The sequence below is a fragment of the Aulonocara stuartgranti genome (assembly GCF_965226115.1).
Source record: "Aulonocara stuartgranti genome assembly, chromosome: 7".
Lineage (NCBI taxonomy): Eukaryota > Metazoa > Chordata > Actinopteri > Cichliformes > Cichlidae > Aulonocara > Aulonocara stuartgranti.
In genome coordinates this window covers 23,848,184-23,873,016 of record NC_138945.1, presented here as the reverse complement: position 1 = coordinate 23,873,016, position 24,833 = coordinate 23,848,184, and the positions used below count along the sequence as shown (strand labels likewise).

The 24,833-nt window shown below is 38.9% G+C and overlaps 1 long non-coding RNA gene across 1 annotated transcript in view; it reads left to right on the top strand.

Moving 5' to 3' along the window:
• Nucleotides 1-24,833, top strand: part of LOC309711034 — a 288,313-nt gene that overhangs the window by 12,604 nt on the left and 250,876 nt on the right. The window lies entirely within an intron of this gene.

The following is a 24,833-nucleotide window of genomic DNA, read 5'->3' as shown; positions in this document are numbered from 1 at the left end:
TTTGAAGAAAGGAAATTTGACGTGTATGTTCTAAGATAACGGTGACATTGACGACCTTTATTATAACTGTATTGGGCATGTTCACTTAACCAACAAAAATAACAAACCAACAAAATAAGAAAGAGAATTAATGTTTTATAAAAAGAAACGATGACCAAGCCATCAGTTACTTTATATGCCTACAATATCCACATTTATTTTTATTAATAAAATTGGAAATGTAAGATATTACTAGATAAATTTACAAAAGAAATTTAAACTTAGTGTGGATTTTAGTATCTGCTTTTTCTCTAATATTTATTGTATTTTTTTTTACATTAAGTCAATTGATTAAAAAAAGGTTTATTTATTTGTTTTTAAAAAGCACTAATCTTCGGGGGTTATATTCATAACTAATAGTATGTAGCAGACTTTTTTCACTCATCAGTGATGCGCTCTTTCTGTCACATGTGAGTGGTTTTTTTTTTTACTGTATTTCAATACATCATGTAATTTATTTCCTGCAGAAGATCCAACAGTCAATCATCCGACCAAAGAGACTTCTGTCATTCCTTCAGCTGCTTGGCAGGTGCAAAATATGACCACATGCGCAGCATAAGAAAGAGCAACACAACACTATCGAAGAGCAGGAGTCCATCTGGATGTGATTATAATGCTCCTGTTGTTTCGGGATGATATGGATACATACCATAATAAGTTACCCATTTATTCATTGCTGCTGGCTCCTGACTCATGAAGACTTGAGGCTTTCAGTTGTCTGTGTGAAAGCAGCTGAAGATGAAGAACAATTGATTGGTACAAACACAACAGAGTAACCATGGAGATGGAGCACTGTCATAGTTCCCAGTAGTGGGCTCTTTATATCACACCCGTTTATAGATCTTTGTGTTTAATGCACTTTTTATAACAGAAGCCAAAACTGAACTTGGCACTCGTGTTGTGATTTAAATCCTGAATGCATTTAATTTGTTAGTAAAACTTTTAGGCTCAGTTACTTGAGAGAGAGAGAAAATAAGGCTGCATATAATTTACCAACTAAAGCAGTGCATACAATATAAAATCTAGCTAAACAATTAACTCAAATAAAATGCATTATATGTCTACATTGAATGTAGCATGTACAAACGTGATTATGCAATATGAAGAAAATATAAGCAATTGTCCATTAACCTTATTTTTACATGCACACACATCTACAAATATTTATTTTGGGCTTTGCAACATGATCATATTCTAGAAAATGTAGATGTATTTGCAGATATTATTATTCATTGTATGTGTATACTTACATGTATATGCACAATAACCATGTACACTGTGTGGAATTTATCTTGTCTATTCAACTCACAATCAGCACATCATAGATATAACGGGGCATAAAAGCCATTCATGCACTTACATACAAAAAGGGGACTTTTAGAATTAAATAAGATCTTTATATTTGTATTAAAAGAACGATTAAAATGAGGCTTACAAAAGTGTGTCACTGGGCAAACTTAATCAATGTGTTATTAAAATTTTGCAGTCCACTGTTTACAGACCAATATTAAGTACCGAATAAAATGTACAGGCAGACAAACTAAACAATGAAGCAATTTAGAAAAAAAAAGTCAAGCTAACTAATCTCCACTTGCTCATAACCAGGAATATGTCTTACTGCATGGAGAATAACATCCAGACAAGGAATTTGAACTGTCTGTCTCCAAAGTATCTGGACTGGAGGAGAGAATGTTGCCTATGATATCAGTTAATCCCCATGCACAGATACTGAACCACAGCCTACCTTTTCTTCATATCCGCATCCTCTGTGAAACCATCCCTCACCCACCTTGTCTATCTCAAGTCCCCACTCCCCGTCCTGGCACTCTCTAGTGCTACAGCGGCTCTCCAGTCATCAGGAACGGCAGCTTTATCTTTGTTTAGAGTTCCCAGGACTAACACAGCATCCACTTGAGATATGACAAGAGCTTGAGCATCAGAGTGCTGCAAGTCATATAACACTAGGATGCATATGTTACACAGTTATACATATATGTGTTTAATTATAGAATTTGACATGCTGCTTTATTAAGCGTAGTTGATTTAAAGCTGCAATTTCTTTTTTTACATTTGTAGTTAGCTCTGCAAACTTTGAAGCAGTGCTGCTTATTATTTTGGCACTCAATCTGTTGCGTTCTGTCCTTCTTGATACTGTAAAGGATAGTCTGACTATTGTATTGTATTGTATTGTATTGTATTGTAAACTGTTCTATTGTAAAATACCCTAATAATAAATAAATAAATAAATAAATAAATAAATAAATATTAATGTTAATAAATGCAGTCTATTTAATTTAATCTATTTTTAATTAATATCTTAATTATTATATACAATTATTTTTATGTTACTTTAGTAATACTTTAAATGCATAGATGATGTGCAAAAGTAAAATAAATAACATATACAGAAATAAATGAGGTTAGGGAAACAAAATAGGCTAAATAAATAGAAAAAATATATATATAACATTTTGTAAAGTAATACCTACCTTTATTTTGATTATATTATTTGTTGTATTTAATGGCATAATATTTTACACATTGACTAATTTGGTTAGTTCTTTACTTATTTGTGATCTTGGCAGTTTTGGTCCTCCATATTTGATATCAGAACAATATATTTAGATTTTCTTTCCCCCATAGTTATCTCATTAATCTTAATCTTTTATCAGTGTAATTATCTCTTTGCAGATGTGTGTGTGTTTCATTCCTTCCCAAGCAGCCTTCTTTGCATGCAGTCTGGCTCTCTTCTCTATGTGCTCTCTCCAGTGATAAGATTGCTGCCCTTTCTCAGGCTATCGCTTACAAGGCAAAAGGCCACTTGTGGAATGACAGGGCCAACAGGACTGACATTAACCGCTCTCAGTAATTTTATTTTTCTATGGGGGGAAAAATGCCAACAACTCGTTAAAAGTATAACAACATGAATACCTTCAATGGGGAATTTTCTGTGAGTGTGTGTGACTGTAGTTGTTGTGTTCTTGTTTTATACAGCTTTCAGGGTCTGGCCTGGCAGACTGGGTGGAGCTGAGATGTTGTTGGGTCAAATGCTGGTTAGCTTGGTTTATTGTCAAATTATAATTACAGTGCTGTGGCTTTGTTTTGGAAACAGGCAGCCTATGAAGATGTTTGGAACAACCTGCTATGCAGATGCTTAAAGGGAACCTAAAATTAGCTTGATCACAAGGGAAGGACTGCAGGCTGTCTCGAGCCAGAAATGTCCTAATTAAAATAGAAAGGTCTGTTGGGATTGTGTGCCTGTAAGCCTTTTACTAAGACAAATAGGAACCAGATTGGCATCAAACCAATCTGAATGTCAAAAATCTGAAAGGACTGTGATGAAGTGTTACAAGCTGAAGTTCAGAAATGCGCTGCAGCAGTACCTATTGCAAGCATATTGTGAAAGGAAATACACTTCTTCAGATGCTTCTAAAATCTGTTTACACTTGCATCATATCAAATTGTGTAACAACAAATAAATGAGTTAAACAGCTTAGAATCCTTCAGTCCTGATAATGGAAAACGTCTGAGCCCAATCACACTCGTAGCCCGGCTACAAACTGCACGTGCACTGTCTGACATGTCCTCTGCTTATCTTCAGATTATTAATCGTTATTTGGAAATATTTGAATGAAATGTCAGGAAAACAATTTGTCATCACCGCAGCAATGATTACTTTAATATGTCAGTGACTTTGTGGATTTGAAACATTAAACATTAACTGATGTATGACATAAGCTGTCTAAGCTGAACCCCTTCTCAAATTGCCTCAGTATATGCTCTCTGGAAAGACATGCCGTCTAAAATTCACGATCTTCCAATTGTTATGTACAGAAAATCTGTCACTGCCACAGAGCTGTGTCTCTGCTATGATCTGTTACTGCTGACAAGCTGTAAATCTGGGTGCACCCTCTGCAAAAAGGAAAGAGGCTTTCCAGCTAGGACAATTACATCTACAGCAAGCTGCTAGATGGTGTTTCCACTGCTCGCCTGTGTGCTATTATAGTAAAATGCAGCCAGTATGCAAAGCCTTTTCCCTGATTTGGATTTCTTTTTTTTTATTTTATTACCCTCAGCATCTTCCAACATTCTCTTTATTTTGTGTCACTTTGACCACAAACGCTGAATATAGAGGTTGTTGGGTTGGTTGTGCGTGTTCCAACGTTGAATAGTTAGTTAAATATACAGTTGTAGGCCTTTGGAAATTAACAACACACGTCTGCTGCGAACACATACGTTTAGTTTGTGCACAATTAAGAGCATCTGCATTTTGATTTTTAGACCACTGTGCTTTGGAGAGGGGAAACATGCTGGCACGGAGCCACAGCTCATCATCCCATTGGATTAGGACTCAGAGAGGGTTATTTTTGGGGATGTTCAGGTGCCTGGGTCCCCGTCAGAAAGCCCTTATAAAGAGGTCCTCTCTGGGTGGGTGGAAAGTGAGTTATCAACTCCACTGTCGCTTCTAGATGGGGCCGACTCGTTTGCATCTAGTCAACACCTTCCACCCCTCTCTGGCACAGAACCCGGCTCCCTAAAGTGACCAATGGCCCTGCACCTTTTTCCTTGCATACAATATCCCTCCCCATACCATCATTCATCTGTGGGTAAGCATTAAAAAAACTGCTTACCTACATTAGTTCAGAAGAGCCATTGTGGATTTGATTTCTTTAACTGCAGACTGTCAGTTTGTGCATTTGTATCCCTTTCAACAGTTAACTTCACGTCTATGCATCCTGATCCAGGTCATAAAGCCTTTTGCATTTGACTTAACATGTTGAAGAATAGCATAACCACATCTTTCCATCCTTTCCTCCCCCCTCTACCCTCCTCTCCTTTCCTTGTCTAAGGAATGTTTTCCTAGACTCTCTTTTCACCCTCTGTGAGCTGTCTGTCTCTCTGTGGTTCCACACTTCATTTGTCTTCCACAGGATCAGAGAAACAGTGAAAATCAAAATAATCACTGGACATTGAAGCAGTAGGATGCTTAAAGCAAACCATGGATAACAAGATGACAAAGTTTGTTAAGACAGAGGCTCTCGAGAATCTGGACAGTCCAGACAGTTGTTGTATCTGTTATCCATATTTATCAAGTTCTCGGTTTCTTTGTAAACGCTGAGCACATTCTCTTATATTCACATCATGAATATCTTGTGGTTCATGTTGTAGAGCTTCAAAACATTTGACTTGTGTAATTGTGTTTAGAGTTTTTGCACATTTTATTAAATGATGAACATGAATTTGATACACATTTAACTTTTTAAAAAATTGAACTTTTTCTACATTTGTCTCTCTAATATTGCATATTATGAACTATAAAAAAAAGATTTTCAAGAAGTTTCTTTATATATTATATATATATCTTGAGATATTTTTAACCCCACCTTATAATAATATGATGTAAGACTAAACTAATACACTCAAGCTCTAGTATATGTTTTTACTTTACATTACTTTTTTGTGGTTAATGTTTTACAGGAAAGGATATCCACACATGCACATACACTCCTGCTATTACCTTAGTCACCAAAAGATGGCGGTATTACCATTGATGGCAGGTCAGACTCAGATGACTGAAAGTCATTTCTGTGAACCCCCACCGTGGCACAAGTTCTGGTTGTTTGTGAGTGATTTTAAAATGAGCACACGTTCAGGCACTGTCCAGTGTGGAAAGGTTTGTGTGTGAGGCCATTCATCAGGGATCCCTGAGAGCTAACAATATTTTGAAAAGTGGCCCCCAACTGTTCATTTGCAGTATGCACTTTGGGGTGTTTGCAGGAGTCTCCTGAAGCCTAATATTTGTACAGCCAGGTGCAGAGTTAAAAGGTTATATTCTTTACATCTGGTGTGTTGAGTAATATAGATGTAAAAGACAGAATGACTTAAAATTACAGTTATGGTGCCTGGAGAGGGGATGAGGAGTGCTGTAACCTTTTCCATAAGTTGAACTAAGGATTGTGATTGGTTAAAGACTATTTTCACATCTCTCACTCCCCCTTGCTTCCTCCCCTCGCCGTCACACCAGACCCTGGATGGCATGCAAGGCCCTGACCACCGCTGCAGCTTGGCGCCAAGAGGGTACAGTGTATGTGTGTATGTGGGTGTGTATGTGTGTGTGCTTGCGCGCATGCGTTGTATGCATGAGTCAGTTTTGAGGGCCGAGACCCCGGATATGTTGTGGAAGTGTCCAGTGGACAGGGGCCAGACAGGACACGACCTCCTGGAGGAAGCTCAGCCGACCCTATAGGCCAAATAACTATCAATCAACCCAATTTGTCCCGCCCCCAGCTGACCACTTCAAACGCACGGCAGGATCACACCCGTGGTCAGCTTTTTTTAATCTCTTGTATAAATGACCTCATTTTGTTTAGATCACTTCGTCAAATTGGGCGCTAGTAGAGCTCTAAATATTTAAAAATGGGCAGATTACAGGCAGTTATGTGTTGATTCACCAGAATTCAAGCTTTCTATGTAAAAGCAGAGTATGACATACGTCTGTATCAGTCACCTGTAACTGTTGGACACGATTATTTATTATTATTTTGAACTCCACTGTAATTTAGCAGGGGAACTTTCATTACTCCCAATTCACAGCAACTGCAGATCAAAGATTCTCCTCCTCTGCAGGCTGTCCAGGGTTGAGCCTACGCTTCGGACAAATGACCACCAGGTCAGAAACTCAGTTCCGCTGAGGGTAGAGGCCACGGGCCTGTACTGACCCTGGACTGATGCCACTGTGCTATGAACTGCTTCTTATGGCTTTCATTTTCAAACAAAGCAGTTTGGGTTACTCTGGGTTACGTTTTTGTTCTGCGGTGGCTGCACTGCTATGACAGCTTGGTAAAAAGTCAGCTTTTTATTATTTTCCTTATGCCACAGTTTTTACCCAATACTTTATATTTTATATTAATTGATGTTAATTTTGACATAAAAGTTAAAATAAAAACTTTGCTGCAAGATGTGGCCCACAGGTTTAGCACTATTCCTTCATTCAGGTAATTACAGCAGTCATCTGGATTTTAATTTTCATTTGTAAGTGTTGCTGTGCATTTGTTATCTTCAAACTCAGATTTACTTGTTTGTGCAACACTTTTGTTGCCTGTAGGATGATGTTGCTTTGCTCCACATATACAACCTAAAACAAAGAAACAGGCTAAAGATGCAGAACGAGGACCAGAGTTAGCAGACATATGGATGTCTTACTGTTGTCTGTGTCTGGAGGGAAAGGGCTAAAGGTGCTAATTAACAGGGCTGTCAGTGGTTCCTTGAAGTGAAGTGAACTTGCCGATAACCAGAGTGGCTTGTGGAGGAAAACTGACGGGGCCCTCAAACCATCTGGATCTTGTTCTCCCAAAAACGCCAGGCTGTGGCACAAAATTGTGTATTAGCAATGAAATCTAAAGATGGATATAAAGGCTAATGGGACTTCACTGTGTTTTCTAAGGTAGAAAGTCAGTGTAAGGTAGCAGTGTTGACAGGTGCTGTAGATAAACAAGTAATAAGGTTTGTACAATATAAACTTGAGATTTTTGTCAATTTCATTTGCTTACAACACATTTCTGCCAAAACACAAAGCAAGAAACACAACCGTTACAGCATATGAAATGTGTGAGACCTTATATTCTTGCTGATATTCAAAAATAGCAACAAAAACAGCAAACCCCCCCCCCCAAATGGTTTGATTTTCCCCCTTTATGTTTCCTTGATGTCTTCAGCGATGGAGCTCGGCTGTGACAGCGTGCTATCCTGTGACTCTGGAGGGTCTGTGTAGCTCATCTCCTTGCAGGTAATCAACCATCATTCTTTCATGAGGCTCTGAGTGTTCAGGAGAGACTCTGGATCTCCCCTGCTGCTTCTGCCAGCAATACATCCTGCTACACGTTAGGAAACATGACAACTGCACTCCCTCCCAGTTCAATGCACCTGAACACACTCCTGTATCTCATGACATGATAGGTCAAGTCAGAGCTCTTTTTGCTGGAGTCCGCTTCAAGGGAGCTGAGAAAGGAGTGGTATAGATTAGGATCTTTACAAAAAACACGATTCTGTTTGGTGAAGCTGAACCGTACTGTAATTAAAATGTACTGTAGAAAAAAAAGGAAAAATAATCCTTAAAGTTTTGTTTTTTCTTTGTCACCTACTCCTCTTATTTATATCAGAAGGCAATAAAATGTACAGAATGAATGTCACTACTTTCAGATTTAGAGAGATCGCTGTAAATATAAGTGACTGGAACTTAAAGGCCTTACACAAAGTAGTGCTGGAGCAGCAGACTGCTCACAATCTAATTTCTGGTGTAAAGCATTTAGCCCATTACATTAACAGGCAGCAAATTCTACAGTGTTGGTTGTTTAAAGTTCAACACCAATGGCTAAAAATGGCTAACATGGTTGCACCATATTGAACACACATATAAATCTGGCTCATTAATGCATACTCATACTTAACTTCATTGTGAAAAATTAGCTTGACACAATGTGGGATTCAATATGCATCTTTAAACATTTTGAATGAGTTGACTTTAATTTTACCATAAGCAGCACCTCTGTCTTTGCATTTAATGTAACAGTAATCTACTCTAATCTAATAAAACTATAAACCAGTTATAGGTGGCAAAATGTTACTGGAGATTTATTATTATTATTATTAACTAAGAAATTGTCACATTCAAAAATACATTCTCAAGTATATATATATATATATATATATATATATATATATATATATATATATATATATATATATATATATATATATATATATATATATATATATATATATATATATGAATATGAAATATGATTGAACCGATAAGTTAGAGGGGTTAGAGAAATGAACAAACAGCATTTGCTATGTTCCTGCTGTTCACTGCTGCATACATAAAATGATTAAAGTAAAAATAAAGAAGTCTTATGTTAATGTGTCACCCTCACTCTCAGAAGCACTCCCCGTGGGTGCCTGTTTAGCTTACAGGGGGAGCAGGCAGCCATTTGCCCCAAGGCTGAATGCCGCAGGCCAGGTTTGACTCTGACTCCTTTGCTGCATGTGTTAATCCATTTCCCTGGCTACTTTTCACTACGCTATTTAATAAAGTCAAAAAGGCCAAAAAAAAAACTATGTTAAAAAAAGCTCTGCCCTCTTCTTGCACCTTTTATGTTGTCACGAGTGATTATATTTCTGCAACTTTTCAGCATTTACAGGCTTTGTTGTGCCTTCACTTTGAGATTCTGCTTTTAAACGTGATCTCTGACTTTATAAACTGGTCTTTTTGGATAAACTGCAATTCTTGGATTTATTCAAAAGTCTGGTCTAGATGAACCAATTAAAGTGATCAGAAGATGAGACACATAAATCATCAGTTCAAGTTAGTATTCTGGAAAGTGCACACGCATAACAAAGCACACCTTACTTCTCTGATTGGCAAGTTATTGCTTTTGTTCCTCTTTATGCTGTCAGAAGCAAATTCATTGCATAAAGATTAATTTACATTTTTTCCCCCCTCAATGACTGACTTACAACTGACAACCAGCACACAGCACGTCCACTTTATTGGCTCTTCCATGAACCAAGAACTGTCCAGAATGGCAAATCTTTTTACAGGACGCCTGCTGTTTTCACGCTTGCTGTATGCTTGAAGACTTACTGCAGTCTCTTTTTCTTTTCTCTCAACTTATCTCATCGCTTCCATATATTTTTAGGATTAGGTGTGGGTATATTGTGCCTGTGTGTGTTTGCGTGCACACATCATTTGTGCGCCTTTGTTCGTGAGACATGGTTTTATCAGTGTAGCTCAGTGGTTAAACAAAAATGGTTGAAATGATATCCAGAGCTCAGACATCAAACACCAGAGGCCAGTTGAGTTATGGCGCATCGATCGACTGCAAGAACAAAGGGAGGGGAGGGGGGGGGTTTAACGGGATGGAAATCGTGGAAGAAAGAGATAGATGAAGTAGACAGAAGACAAGCAGCCCAGTCTGCAGGCAGATTCTGTTTGGGGTCTGAGGCTCTGGGGTTTATGTCAGTCAGGATCTGGAGGAAAAGTTGCTCCCTTGAGAAAAAGAATGGAAAGAAAAAGAGAGAGAGGGATGCAAGCGGATGTGTGGGGCACTAAGAGTCTAGATGACAGGTGACATTAACCAGGTGCCCTCCTGGCCCAGCTGTCAATTCATCACTTTCCCTTCTTCTCCTCAACAATAAAACTTTAAGAATGTTTAAAAAAAAAAAAACATGGGCCAAAGTCAGGTGCTGCATTCGAGCATGCACGGCTGCTGAGTTTCTGTCTGCCTGTGTCTGTTTTTCTAAGCTGTTACAGTCGGGTATGGGCACATGTCTGGATGTTGATGAATAACCAGACCCTCTTTAGTTATCTTCACTTCCTTTCAGAGTTTCAAGTGAGAGCCAGATGTAGCTATTTATCTTAATCTTACCTCTCATTCAGATGAAGTTTGATGCCATTTCTCTTTTCATTAAATTATCAAGCATTAGGACAAGTTGTTATTAGGTGAAAAAAAAAAAATCGGGACGTTCTGAGTACATTTTCACCATATGTTTAAAATGCCAAAGCAAAAGACAAATGCCCGCAAAAAAAAAAAAATTGCGGTAGACTTAAATAATCTGGACGCTGTATGACAAAAGATGTGTGACCCCAGGAAGCTGCTTCATGTACACATAAAGATTTAATTTACTGTAGTAATATTCAAGCTAATGCATTTAAGATGTACTTGAGAAAAACCTTTCGAGACAAAGACAGCCTGAGTGTTGAGTCAGAGGAGATGGGGCTCCTCACACCATTGTAAATAGACGACTGTATAATACATCATAAATCATTCAACACGCACCACATTTGACTAATTCATTGTCTGCCCTAGTCTTATGTGAGTTTTTAAATACAGATCTATAATAATACTTACAATAATACCAATACTACTATTAAAAATAATAATGGTAATACTAATGAACAGTGTTGGTACTGGGCAATTTTAGGAAGTAGAACGCAGTAAAAACACAGCAAACTTCAGTTCCTCCAAGACGTTATTAATTTGTCTCTAGCACCACATATTGACAGCGTGCACTCTTGTTGTGTGCAATTAACAGAGTTTACATGGTGTCATCCTCAGTGATGACAGACCACAGGCTATGAAAGCTCTCTGACAAGGAGCATGGCTCATATATGTGGATCGTTCAGGACGTGTGAGTGTTGCAAAAAGATGATCAAAACCACATTTTATTAAAAAAAATTGGTGAGGGAGTGTCAAAGACGCTCACGTGTCCGTGAGTCATCTCTCAGAGCAGGCTCTTCTCTCCCTTCCCTAGGGAGAGAAGGGAGAGAATGGGCCCATTAAAGAAAAACGATAAAAACATGGAAATGAACTAATGACACAGGCTTTTGTTATGTTTTTGTTATGTTGCTGCATGTTATATCTACTCCGTTTGATTTCATCTCTCTCTCCTTTAACTTAGAGGCTAAAATGTAAAAACATGACTTTGGAGTTTCAGCACCTTTATGAAATTATGTTGTTCATCACTTTTGTGGATGTTTCCTCTTCTTCATACACTAGTAATTAAAACCATGAGGTCTTGGATATTGTTCTTCACACGGTTGCGTCTCACAGCACATTAAACATTGAAGAACGCAGCTGAAAAGGTTTGTGGTGTGTTCAGACAGCGGTAATGACCTGGGCGAGTGAAGAAGAGAGGACTCCTGTGTGCACAAGTCTGTGCAGAAAGGCGCATGGCTAAAGCACATGTACGTGTGCTCACAAGGTGGCTGTATTGTGCTGCAGTAATTGATAATAAACAGGTCTCATAGAGGGGATTTTTATTACTTTTCCAGTCTTGTTAATTCAGAAAAGAAATGTTTGGTTCTTTCCTCCCTCTTTTTAACTGAGGTTCTTGTTGGCCAGCTCCATGAACGTACCTTTATTATGGGCACCGGTGGTCAGGCTGCTTTAACTGGCTCTGTCAATAACAGAGGCGGAAATCTGGTGGCTGCCATGTCAGGTCCAACACTGCACAGAGTGTTCAATAGGGAATAGTGCGCCTTAAATGAGAACTGTGCAGGAGTTTTTCTTTTCCGCCAGCTGTTGTTTATTTTACAAAATATACAGAAATAAAATAGAATTTTACTCTAATGACAAAGTAAGATGAGTTTGTGAGCCGGCTAGGATAGATAATAGATTTGCAGTCCAAAAAAACAAACATTACATAACTGAAGGTTTCTGTGAATTGTCCCATTTCATGCAAATGAACAACTGAGTTTTGTATTCTTTCAGTTAAGCATGTAACAACCATTATCATATAGTTTCCAGCTGAATGGGTTTGGCTGTATGCATGAATACATTAAAACAATTCACTGCAATCACACACATTTTCAAGTAGTATTTCTTACACCCACCATTATTCATGTTGTTTGTGTTGGCTGTGGGGGTGGAATTAAAAAAAAGTTTTTATAGTACTTTATAAATCAGCTATAGCCAGTCAACACTGGTGTTTGTTGTCAGTATTTTCTGTGAAATCAACCGTCCAGATTGCCGCCCTTTGTGTTGGGGATTGAGGTTGAACGGTGGGTGGGGGGTGGCAGGAAGAGCGGAGGGCTGGGAGCGAATTCTTGTCCAAACATTCTGCACGCGGATTTGTATTCATTGCACCCCTGCTGCTATTGATATCATTACGCAGGGTGCTCATGCTGCGAGGAGGGGCCTGGGACTGGCAACGGGGAGGTCATGGAGCTGCAGGCCCTAACGAGAAGTGACACTGGCTCCAGGTCGGCCAAGCATCTACCGGATTTCAATGGGAGCCGCACTTTCCCAGTCAGCGCATTAGATCAAAGATCATTACCTGCTAATCAAAACACATGAACATAAGGGGCTTCCCTTCTTCCAGCCTTTCTTTGGAGGAGATGTGCTGGTAAACGAAGGAGGAGACAGGAGCAGCTACTAGACTGGATGGAGCTCCATGGCCCCATGAAAATGGACACTGCACTGAGCCTATTACTTCCTGGACTCATTCAGGTGCCTTGGCTGACCAGCTTTAAACTAATGGTTTAAAGAAACATTGCCACAAAATCAGATTAGGTTACATTTCATTGCTATTAAAGCTTAAACAAAATTCACTGAGTTCTTTATGAATGAGATGCATCATCAGTAGCTTCCATCATACTTGAGACGGACTCACGTGGGATATATTGGGATGTGTGCGTCTGTTTGCATCTGTGTGGCTATTTTTAAACCTTTTGTCTCTGTACTTGCTTCATCACTATCATTACAGACTGCGTTCAGTGAGCTGCTCTTTGCCGTAAGACTTGATTGCAGCACTTGTCCCGATAGGAACAGACCTTTTTGCTTCTTTAGATAGCTTTGCAGCCAAAGAATGCCTTTGTTTCAAATCATAGAACCAACATCTGATTAAAGACAGTACAGAAAAAGTTAGGCAATATTTCTGTCTTACACTCTCCTTTAGTGCACGAGATCCCTCTGGGATGTTCACAATATTAAGTTGTGTTGTCCGCTTACATCGCTTGAAGTGTCTCAGCAGAACTGGAGTAAAGGGGTGGCAGAAAATACGTCGCTTCTGGGTAGAGGCCTGGGTTTTTAAATGTCAATCCCCCCTTGGTCAACATGGGACAGAACAAGAACAAGTGACTACAGAGAGGGGGAGCAGTGGAGGATATTTTGCTGCCGTACTAAAGGCTCCATGGCCCATTAATCGTTTGTTTGAGTTTCCGCCCCGGCGAGCATGTCATGTCTCTATTAGAGAGGGTTTGTTTCTTCTTCCTGTCCGTCTCTTGGCAGCAGGGGGCTCTCATACATCTCATTTGGCCACGTACTGCTGTCTGGTGCCAGGCAGGCTGCCCTGCATTGTGTACGTGTGTGCACAAATTTGTATATATGTGTGTATTTGTGTGTCCAAATGTACGCTGTGAATTTCATGTTTTTAGACTACTCATTCATTGAGGTGAACTTTAATGCTATTTGAGCTAGTAGGGTATGTTTCCAATGTGATCTGCTGCACACAGCAAATCCCTCCTAAATACTGTTGTCAGTTACTTAATCCTTCCGACTACTGCAATTCATGGATTACTCATAATTGGATTACTTTTGTTATTTTATTGCCTTTGTTTGCTCCGGTAATATGCAAAACAAATTATTATATATCCATATAAATTTTCTCTAACTTCAGCGTCCATGCTGCTAAATGTTGAAGTTGCAAAGGGCTTTTTGATAGTAATAGCTGAAAACACTTAAGCTGGGGCAATAAAAATGAAAGAACACTTATTCACTGAGCGTCATACTTTTAGACTTATTGTGAGCTATGGTGGACGTAATACTATGTTGAAAGTTGCAGTTAAAAATCCACAGTTTTAAACTTAAGGAGAGTGATGATTGAAGGACGACTTCATTAATTCAAGAACTGGATACAAAGTCAGTTATTGGCAATTGCTGTTGCTTAATTTGGCAGTTGTTTTACTTCTTAGATTACATGCTGTATGAATTTTCCTTGGAGCAACCAAAGTCACAGGAGCAAAAGCTCAGTATAATTTTTTTGAAATATGGTATTTCTTCTGCAGACATATTCTGTGTGGAATGCTGAGAAACAACATTCCAGTGAGTCTGCTGACTTCCTTACTGAGTCTTCAGTGCAGGAGCAAAGCGACTCTGCTGCTGCCTATCTTGATGTTAGTTTGACCGTTGACCTAAGACTATGCTGCAGACATCAGACTGGTGACCTGTCAAGCAGGCCCCTTTATTCCCGTGACCTGCGAAGCTTTCCCCTTTAAACTGAAATATGGCTGCCAAGCCTGCAGAAGCCGGCCAATTAGAAAGTGGAAAGAAATCAGAGTGGCACAATGAGCCGAGACTAATAGAGTCCTCTTTATCTGCCGCCTGCCCGTCTGAATGCCTCCCTGCTCTCTTAATGCCCTCAACACTCCTGCTGCCATTCTACTGATTGCCTCTGTGCACAATTGGAAAAATGTCAATAAGATCTGTTCATTGTGATTGATTATTCCTGCTTTTCTTTAAAACAATGCTCAGCAGCTCTATGTACAGTGCCACAAAAAAGCATTTGCCCCTTCCCGATTTATCTTTTTTTTCTTTTTGCATGTTTGTCAGACTTACATGTTTTAGAGCATCAGACAAAGTTTAATATTAGACACCAGTAAACCAAGTAAATACAGTAGAGTTTTAAAATTATTTCATTTATTAGGCTTAACATTTTTGGGAAACCCCCTTTTTTCACTTGTCACACTTGTTGATTCAAGAAATCACTAAAATTGAATCTGTCTGACAAAGTGGAGTAGGCTAAAAGATTTTAAAATGATAGACATGATGTCACAAGCCAAAGTCATTGACATATATTAGTCTGAAAAAGGTTACAAAGCCATTTCTAATCTTTTGCTATTGTCCACAATTGGACAAAACACAAATGGAATAGTGGCGATCCTTCCCCGGACTAACCACCCACAAAAATTTCTCCTAGAGCACATCAACGATTCATCCAGAGGGTCACAAAATAACCCACAACAATATCTAAAGAACATCAGACCTGAAGAACTCCAGGTCTCACTATTCTCAGTTAAGGTTCATGATTCAACAATAAGAAAGACACTGGGAAAAATGGCATCCATTGGAGAGATCCAAGGTGAAAACAGTCCTGACCACAAAAAAGGCAATGCCTTATTTTTTGCCAGAAAACACATCTTGATGATCCACAAGACCGCAAAATGAGTCAAAAGCTGAACATCTTGGAAGGTTTGAGCCCCGTTACATCCGGTGTAAAACTAACACAGCATTTTATAAAAAGAACATCACACCATTGCTCAAACATGGTGGTGGTAGTGTGATGGTCTGGGGCTCGTTTGCTGCTTCAGGACCTGCATGATTTGCTGTAATTGTTGGAACTATGAATTCTGCCCAGTTCACGCCCTGAAACTCAAGCTCCCTTTGGTTATGCAGCAGGACAATGATCTGAAATGCACCAGCAAGTCCAGCTCTGAATGGCTCAGAAACAAAATAAAGGTTTTGGAGTGGACTAGTCAAAATCCTGTTTGATTAAGATGCAGATCTTAAACAGGCCCTTCATGCTTGACAACCCAACAATGTGGCTGCATTAAAACAATTCTGCAAGGAAGAGTGAGCCAAAATTCCTCCACAGCAATGTTAAAGACTCATTACCAGTTATTGCAAACGCTTGATTGCAGTTCTTGCTGCCAAGGGTAACACAACCAGTTATTAGGTTTAGGGACAATACATTTTTTCTTTCTTTCTTATATTTAGCAGGGACAACACATGTTAATGAGCATCAACATACCAAGCGTATAAAGTGTAAACATGCCAGACTATAGCAAAACTACTAATTTACATCTATAGTCCCAGGACAGGTCACATAAAACCTTTTCATATGCCGCAGTTCCTTTAATACATGAAGTCATCACTTAAAAACTGCACTTTTATATTCACTCAGGTTATCTTTGTCTAGTATATACAAACAATATTTGTTTGATGATCTGAAACATGTTCATGTTTCAGACTAACACTGTATATCACAAACATAGAGTAACACAGGTAGCAGAGATTGTCTAAATCATGGATAATGTCAAAGAGATTGGCCTGGGGGGGGGGACAAGACCAAATGTTACAGAAGAAAATGAAATAAGAATGTTAGAAACTGACAAATGCAATAAATTGTTGGCATCCAGTCAGGCAAACCGCGGAGGCAGCGGTTGAAATGATTATGTTCCTTTAGTATTCCCCTTCATTAAGTAACTTCATCATGATCATATGCTTGTCAGCCATCCAGTTGCCACAATATACTATACTGTGATGAAAAACACAAAACTGTATAACACAATAAAGCTCATTGAAAATAATATGAGGGTTTGTAATCTTGTTTTCATCTAGAAATCTGAGATAATCCAAAATGCATTTTTTATTGTTTCTTTAATGGAGTACTTGAACAACCTCAATACCCACAACAATGCTGTATGACTCAGGATTTTGTTTTTAATGATTCAAATTCAAATATAAACTAAAACTGAGTGTGGTAATTCATTAACAACATCATATTTTTACATTTTTGTCTGTAAGTTTAAAAGCCTATCCAAATGTCTATTTTTTGTTTTGGAAAAAAGTCAAACCCCTTACAAAACTATGAAAGAATTTTTATTATTATTATTTTAATATTCACTATTTGAATAAACTCTGCATATATTAAGGGCATATTATTAATGATGGATTTAAACTTTCACTTGTTTTATAAATTATCTGTTCAAGCCACGAATTTATATGAATCGTTAAAAGTTTTTAAAACTGTGACACTCCTGCAGCTGAAATATCTTTTATTGCTGGAAGTTGTCTGTGTGGTCCTTGTTTTTCTGTTTGAGGTGGCCAGTCCCAGTTCCTCGTGTCTTTACTCTTCCTTGAATGTCACCGATTTTTCCTGATGCGTTAGCAAAGACAAACAAGGTCTACTTGCACATGCATTTTTATTTTCTCCCCTCTGATCTTATTTACTTCCAGGACTTTTCCTCTTTCTTTTTGCACTTAAAGCAAGTTTGCATCCTTAAGCAGCTTAGGGATGCTGCAGTCAGCAAGGACAATTGTCTCAGTTTAAAAACAAGGACACTCATCTCTGGAGGTGTTTTCCTGAATGACCTGGTACACATTTGAGTAACTTGTTCAGTGGCGGTGTCCTTTTATCACAATTCCCACAGGAGAATGAAAGAGTGCCACCAAAGGCAGCAGAGTGTCCAGAGCTTAGGAAAACTAGGGACAAAATCAATTGCTTACTAGAGTGGAAGTATTGTAGACTGTAAGCTGAAATTTCTCACCTTGTTCTGAAACCCAGCTAACCTTGCCCCCATCTCCACCATGTGCTGGATTGATATCTGTTGCGCTTGTAGATGTAGATGTTGTTTTTCGATTGCAAACCTAAATTAAGGAGTGTCTTGACTTTAAAGTTTCTGTCCCGGCTTGCCCATCATGCAAAACTGAAAAACACCAGCAAAAAGTTATAAATTTATTGAAAGGCCAAAGAAAAGTATCCATATTGTGTAACTGCATTTATTGTACTTATTACAGATTGCTATTGTGGTTGTAACAAGTATTACAAAAGCAAAGAGGCAAAAGAGCTATGTTAAACCTTGTAGGCCATAAATGTGCATTTAGACTGGGTGTTTCACAATTTATGGAGAGTGACTTGCTTCAGCCTAATGTGGCCATTCTCATTTCATCCTTAGTTAAATTTTTCTATGGATCCCACGCTCTGCCTGTGAGTACAGTATTATGCAAAAGTCTTGAGCCACACCTGATTTCATGAAATTTAGCTAGGAAAATGGCAGATAGGTACAATGATTTTTTGAAATGTGCAAACATGGCAATTAATTAAGCATATGAAGCTGTGCATAATGAACTCTCTTAGACAAACGTGTTTGTAATTTCTTTGAGTAGTCTTCAGGAATAGTTCTCCAGGCTTCTTTTACAGACATTCAAAACTCTTCTTTTGATGTTGGCCTCCTTTTTATTCATTCTCTGTGAAGATGATCCTCACTGCTTTAATAATGTTGAGGTCCAGGCGCTGGGGAGGCCAATCCATGGTCTATTCAGGTATGCTTTTATGGGGTTGACAATAAGTTTAAAATTGCCATTATTCTGAAAAACGAAGCCAATCAAACACTTTCCAGATGATATTGCATGGTGGATCAAAATCTGGTGGTATTTTTCTCTGTTTGTAATTTCATCAGTTTTGACTATGGCAGAGGATCCACCGTGTTTCACAGATGGCTGTAGACACCAGTAGCTGTATTTCTCTCCTGACCTCCTCCATATTAATTAATGACATTTTAAACCAAAACATTTTATTTCAGTTTAATCACTTCATAAAACCTGTTGCAATTCATTTCTCAGGTCTGGTCTTTGCTGGATTTTTATGTATATTTTAAAGACTGGTACAAGGACTGAAATCAGGATGAGTAAAAAAAAAAAGCAGCCAATATCCAAAGAAAGACTTTGAAAGACATTCAGGAAGTCTGAAGAACCATTGCTCAAGACTACTTAAAAAAATGACACCAGTCTGGCTCCTTTTAGAATATATAAAGAAATGCTTGGTGACTCAAGACTTTTGCACAGTACTGTATGTATACACACTTCTCCTGCTGAATGTATTTCACATGTCAGATAAGTGCATCACATTGATGGAAAGCAGGCTGGGGTATTTTTACCTCAGGATCCACTTCTGTCTGCTGACCAAGATAATAAAGATGGACTCAAGCAAAGATTACGAGCGAGCTCTCCCAGTTCACTCTTAGTTTTCATAGCATCCTCATTAACTTGAAGGCACTTTGTTAGCTACTTGTAAAGTGCTATTCTTTAAACACATATATATCACCTCGGTAATCACACAGCACTCGAAGGTTTTGTTGCCATGTTAATTTGCTCTATGTTGCACCTTTTTCATGCATTGAACTTAGTTTGTTCATCGCTGTTGGCGATCTAATTGAAGGACATAAAATCATTTGAATTTTGGTTCCCTGGATTTAAAACAATGTATAGTTAAGTTAGATCTCAAATAAACTAAGAGTATTATAATATATTGGGTTACAGTGAAGCTTGTCTGTTTCTTTTCTATTAAAAAAAAATTCACAGTCATTTACCTACATCACCTGAAATGATCTAATACAGGGGTGGGCAATTCCAGGCCTCGAGGGCCGGTGTCCCTGCAGGTTTTAGATGTGTCCTTGAACCAACACAGCTGATTTAAATGGATAAATTACCTTCTCAACATGTCTTGAAGTTCTCCAGAGGCCTGGTAATGAACTGATCATGTGATTCAGGTTTGTTGACCCAAGGTGAGATCTAAAACCTGCAGGACACTGGCCCTCGAGGCCTGGAATTGCCCACCCCTGATCTAATACCATACACCTTTGAGCATTAAACTGTTGCCATATTGTGGGTGCTCAAGTAGCCATTTATGCTCTAAGTTCATATTTGTGCTTGCTGTTCTTTGCAGTTGTTAGCAAGATCTGCACTCCAACTAACCAACTTCCTCTTAGCTATCAGGTTTGTAAAATCTTCAAGTGAAGGCTGCACTTTAACAGTGGAAATTGCTTTTGATAAATATATTTTACTACTAAAAAACCCCCAAAACTCTAAAACAGCTCCAAAAACGTTTGATTAATTTACTTCATACATTTCTTATCTTAATCTACCTAAAACCTAAATACACATGCATTTGTTTTAAAGGTCCATATTCTTCCATTTTTGTTCCATGTTTTAAATGATAAACCCCCTAACCCTTGTCAGAGTTTTTTTTTCCTCAAAACGTGAGAGCCAGCGATATCACTATTCTCTCACACCAGCACTCTACACATTGTCACTGTTTTTCTTTTGTCAAGGTGGCCCATGTTTCAGCACCCAATCTCCAGAGCAGATCCAACAACAAGAAGGAGGGTCAAGAGGGAAAGTGAGTCTTGAAAGAGTGCATCGCTTAACCTTGACATTGGGATTGCATTTCTCTAAATGTGTGTGTGCAACTACAGCTGCTCCGCTTGCCACTTCAGAGAGTGTTTACATTTTTGGAGAGGTCTTTATCTCCCCCAAGCCTGGGGTCGCTCTGGGTGAGTTTATACAGCAAGTACACACACGTGCACACACAGACGAGCACGCACACACACACACACACACATACACATTTTGTAGTTCATCGTGAGCCTCCCATAGAGTGACTAAAGGGAGAGTGCTGTCACACACTCATCCATCTCAGCTATATACTGGGCCAATGCCGGGTTTAGAAGTTCGCTCTCTGAGAGCCCAAACAGAGCAGAAGTAGGTTACCTACAGTCTGGATAATAGAGGGTAAAAAAAAAAGATTGTATAAACTACACTAGTAAGAGTATTCATAGACATAACAGGGAATTTCGACTTTCTACTTAGACTTTAATGATGGTAGCAGACCTCATAAATCACCAGATTTTCTAAAAAAAAAATAAAAAAAAAATCATCAGAAGCCCATCATTTTTCAGATTTCTTCCAAAAAAGCTTTCATTAGCTACTCTGGTCACTTATAGCACATGCATCACCAAGACCAAACAAGTATAATCTAAATGGCACGTAGAGATTAGCGTGTGTTTGCGTGCAGCATTTAAAGGCCTATTTATCATAAGTAGTGTCTGTCGGTTGTCCTATCAGTGAGTTTAGCCATTTATTGTCCTTTCAGAGCCATCTGTCTTGATAGGCTGCTTCTTTAAGATATGGAACCATGGGGTGTCTTCCATACTGTTACTGTCAGCTGTCAAGTACCTAACCATCAACCAATGCTTTCAATATGCAAATGAAATTCTAGTAGTGGGTGCAAAGTTATTTAAGTAATAACTTCATGCTTGATCTGAGGAGTTACTAAAGAAATGAGTATTTACCAAGCATTTAGCCAACAGGCCAGCTTGTTAGCAAAGAACGGGAATAAAAAAGACCACCAACATGATATCAAAGAAGACTCTCTCTCTTTCTCTCTCTCTCTCTCTAGCTCGCCACACACACATACACACTCATACGTTAACAAATGTGTGACCTTTTCCACTTGCATAGATAATAAGCTGTTACAAAAACCAAACAACCTGTCAGTGATAAGATAAAAACAGAACAGCTGATTCACAGACACACAAAAGGCTTGGCAATCATTAGCGCTGTAACCTAGCCTTCAGTTTTACAGTGGTGTTAAATTACACCGCGAACCAAATCAGCAGCCCTGAGGAGCTCAGCTTTCTTTTTCAGAAGCTTTCAGATCGAGCAATCTCTCTTCTTAACTTTTTGTGCCATTCCTCTACTGCTCACTTTGAACCCACACTACTTTTTAACCCAGCACTCTTTTATCTGGTGAATGTTGCTGCTGACTAACTGAGAACCCTCAAGACTTGGCGTACAAAGCAGAAAAACAGACAAAAACAGAAACACAAACTGGTATGGATCCAAGGGAACCTACTGGTGAGATATTGAGTGTTTGTCTCCTCAAGGGCCCGCCTCTATCAAGGTGATTCATCGCAGAGGACCTGACTAACTGTGAGGGGTGCGATGAAAGTCCATCTCAGATGATGGTTTTATTGATGGCATCAAGTCACACGTCGGCCTCTGTGGAGGTGCTACGCTGGCTGCTTTGCCTGGCTGGTGGGAGAGGGAGACACAGAGTCAAAGCAAAGGCAAAAGGGGAAGGGTGTGCTTGGCGGTGCATGGCACACAGACGGGCCATATTGTCTCTCCAAGCGCAACATGCAGACACTTGCATTTAGGGAGATCAATACCTTGCCACAAGAAGCTAAGAGTGCCTCTGGAGGATAAAATGCATCGATTTGCAGCTGGTGTTAATAGAGAGGGGCGATGTATTTGGTATTCTCTGTTATCTTTTTGGTTTTTAAAGCAAAATTGACCCAGTCCCATAAGAGACTGGTCCATTCTTGCCACCTTGTAATGTAGTTACAATATTAAAAACGTAAAAGATAATACAATTATCTCGAAAGACTTTATAGTAGTTGTTTGTAACCATTTTAGAAAAAAACTCATCATAAATTAAATAAAACAGTGAATCTAAATATAAAATAAAACCCAGACTTCAGCAAACTATAAACATGAAAAGCCACAATATTTACATTTGTTTACAGATTTAACTTAATTTAAATGAACTACTTTCACAAGGATGTGGCACACTTGATAAACCAGCTTACCGTCCCAAACTGTGATGGCCCCATACTGCTTCCTCTAGACTTATTGACCTGCTTTGCTGGCACACTGTCTCTCAAGACATAGATGGGTCAGACAGTGTTGTTGCCTGAGTACCCTTAGGTTCAGTTACTCTGTGGGCACAGTATTGATCCCCCAGCAGTTACGGAGCTCCCTGTTGAGTATTTCTATAGATGAATGGCAGCAATCTTGTAGTGTCCCATAGTTAGCACAGAGTGCGGCAGGGTTTTCGTGCCAGGGTGTGGTACATTGTTGTCGCTGTAATGATTAATCGACAGATTTGTATGATCAAATTATTTATACTCAGTGTGTCCTGCTGCCTCTGCATTAGGTGTGACATGTTCACAATCCTTGCTTTAACATAGACCACCAGTCAATTTAACCCTTTAAGACCTACCATAGAACCAAGTCCGCCAGAGCTTATATTATATTTTTACATGCTGTAGTGTCATTTTTGGGAGCATTTCAAGTTGCTATACATCAATACAACCATTATAGCCCAAATTTTAATAATATGCATGCATTAAGTGCATAGAAATTACATAAATTGCAAGAAAGTGCAATAAACTACAAAAATTTTTTTAAATCATTTTTGTTTTTTTTAACATATATTTCTAGTTAGAGAAATTTAAGAGGCTTATCCCTCAAAACTGTAAATACAAAAAAGTTGCACAAAATAGTTTCCCATCACAGGAAATTTATTTTGAGTGTCTTCATAGTTTTATTTTTGAAATACACCAATTTCTATATACTGCAGGAAAAACGAAAATAAATACAGGGAGTGCAGAATTATTAGGCAAATGAATATTTTGTCCACATCATCCTCTTCATGCATGTTGTCTTACTCCAAGCTGTATAGGCTCGAAAGCCTACTACCAATTAAGCATATTAGGTGATGTGCATCTCTGTAATGAGAAGGGGTGTGGTCTAATGACATCAACACCCTATATCAGGTGTGCATAATTATTAGGCAACGTCCTTTCCTTTGGCAAAATGGGTCAAAAGAAGGACTTGACAGGCTCAGAAAAGTCAAAAATAGTGAGATATCTTGCAGAGGGATGCAGCAGTCTCAAAATTGCAAAGCTTCTGAAGCGTGATCATCGAACAATCAAGCGTTTCATTCAAAATAGTCAACAGGGTCGCAAGAAGCGTGTGGAAAAACCAAGGCGCAAAATAACTGCCCATGAACTGAGAAAAGTCAAGCGTGCAGCTGCCAAGATGCCACTTGCCACCAGTTTGGCCATATTTCAGAGCTGCAACATCACTGGAGTGCCCAAGAGCACAAGGTGTGCAATACTCAGAGACATGGCCAAGGTAAGAAAGGCTGAAAGACGACCACCACTGAACAAGACACACAAGCTGAAACGTCAAGACTGGGCCAAGAAATATCTCAAGACTGGTTTTTCTAAGGTTTTATGGACTGATGAAATGAGAGTGAGTCTTGATGGGCCAGATGGATGGGCCCGTGGCTGGATTGGTAAAGGGCAGAGAGCTCCAGTCCGACTCAGACGCCAGCAAGGTGGAGGTGGAGTACTGGTTTGGGCTGGTATCATCAAAGATGAAAAAAAAAGCAGCATATGCATCAAAATAAACTGTTTCCAGCAGTGCAATTTTAATTCTAAGCATCCCAGAAATGACACAGAAAGTCATAAACTCAAACATAACTTTTAAAAACACCAGTATAGGCTCATGAGGCCCTGATGGTAAAAAACTACATTTCCGCGAAAACGACGTCACTTCCGGTTTTGGGCAGGTAATGGCGGACATGCGATAGTTCACGCTGACGTCTATTCTAACGTGTTATGATCAGCTGATCGGATCGGCAAAGCCTGTTTCTGGAATATTATGTTTTTGTTTCTGCAAGCGCTTTTTATGCAGTTTTTGCAAAGCTATATGTGGAAGGAAACTGTGACCTAGGACAAGCTGATGGCACAAGATGTAAGTACAACTCTTCCGGTTTCATATGCAAAAAAAATTCTTGCGCTAGCTTATGTGGTTGCAGTTCTACAAGGATTTAAAAGTAGTTGCGCAAAACGGAGCGTGCTGCTCTGACCGGTTTTAAAGGGTTAA